The sequence below is a fragment of the Mastomys coucha genome, unplaced genomic scaffold (genome assembly GCF_008632895.1).
Source record: "Mastomys coucha isolate ucsf_1 unplaced genomic scaffold, UCSF_Mcou_1 pScaffold23, whole genome shotgun sequence".
In the NCBI taxonomy this organism is placed as follows: domain Eukaryota; kingdom Metazoa; phylum Chordata; class Mammalia; order Rodentia; family Muridae; genus Mastomys; species Mastomys coucha.
In genome coordinates this window covers 52,542,435-52,544,207 of record NW_022196906.1, presented here as the reverse complement: position 1 = coordinate 52,544,207, position 1,773 = coordinate 52,542,435, and positions in this window count along the sequence as shown.

The window sequence follows — 1,773 nt, the reverse complement described above, 5'->3', positions numbered from 1 at the left end:
CAGGCGTCTGGACCAAGGCTCTGGCTCTGGGCGAAGTGCAGCACAAGCGTGGGTGGCCAGGGGAGGAGTTGACCCCGGAGCCCGCGTCCTTTTTTAAATGCTTCTGTATGTAAACTGTCAATAAAACAATCTATTTGAACAGGGCTCGGTGAGTTTTTGGGGTCGGGTGGGGGTCGGTGGGAAGTCAGGGGACAACAAAGGACGGATGCTGAAAAGGAAACCACCAAGTCTCCGAAGGTGCCTTTTGGGATTCCTTTGGCATTTGCCTGGTGGTCAAGTGGGTTTCCGGGTGTTTGCCCCTAGCCCCTGACTGGAGCTGAAACCGCTTGGGGTGGAAGAAGACTGTCAGAGAACAGAGAGGGCTCTCAGGGAGCCAGCAGCTGCCAGCACTGGAGTGAGCACACTGTTCACTGTTCTCTTTGGGTTGAGACTGTATTGGTGTACTAGGGTTTCTCTGTCTCTGTCTGTCTCTCTGCATGTCTCTGTCTCTGTCTCTCTGTCTCTGTCTCTCTCTGTGTGTATGTGTGTGAGTGTGGTAAGTGTGTGTATATGTGTGTGTATATGTGTGTGTATTTCTAGGATGGTTGGGAATGGTCAATCAGTGATGGTAATGTGTGGGCCGCTGTCAGGGGTTGCTGAGGTAGTACAACACAGAATCATGTCTGAAATCACACTGACTTAATTGTTCTACAATTGTTCTACAAATGGAGACAAGTGGTGGGGATCCCGACTGGACGTTGCACTCGCTCCTGATCAGCCAAAGTGCTGAGGCTGGGCTTCCTGTGGCTTTCCTCAGTACCCGGAAAGGGCAAGATGTGATCGGAAAGGGAGATGGAAAGGAAAGAAGAGACATGAGGGGTTAAATTTGAAAATTCCATCCTTTCTCCCCCTCCCCCTCCCCCTCCTCCTCCCCTCCTCCCCTCTCCCTCTCTCCTCCCCCTTCTCCCCCTTGCTTCCATGGGTATCAGATCTTGGACCAGTGTAGGATGCAGAACAGGCCCAGGTCAGACACCCAGCATTTCATCCTAGCCTCAGGCTCTACTAACTGCTTACCAAATCCCTGCCCACAGCCCACTCATTGCCAGGAATGCCATCTTACTTTCAGGAAGACTCATCCCACGTCTGGGTAGGGACAGGGACTGCCTTAATTCCCAGGATGTGGTTCAGGGATAGAACACAGAATAGCACCTGGATACAGGTCTGTTCATGGGTCTGCAGTGAGAAAAGAGCTACTTCCTGCTCCTTCCCATCCCGAGGACTGGGAGTTCTTTTAAGACCCCCAGAAAGCCCGAGTGCAGAAGGAACAGGGGAAGCTGAAAGTTCAGGCCTTTGTCTGGGGCCAAGCTTCCAATCAGAGAAGCAGATACTGCTCAGCTAGACTGGGCGCTGCCTAGGCTAGATCTACAGGTTCTGCTCATAGAGCAAGACAGATAGGTGCGGAGGCCAGGGGTCGGGATGCTGGAGCTATCTGCCCTAGAAGGAGCTCTTTGGTTGCAGGTCAGATGTTTGCACATGCGCAGAATGGGCCCTTAGCCTCTACCTTCCCTCTAAAGCGCCATGCCAATTTTATTCTATCATTCGCGCCTCTTCTTTCCCCTTGTTCTCTCAAGGTCTGTTTTGACTCAGCTACCCACTTGAGGTTCAATTTGTAGGCCCACCTGTCGGTTTTTTTGTTGTTGTTTTGTTTTTATTTGTTTGTTTCTTTGTTTTTCCTTTTTTCTTTTTCTTTCTTTCTTTTCTTTTCTTTTTTCTTTTTTTCTTTTCTTTTCTTTT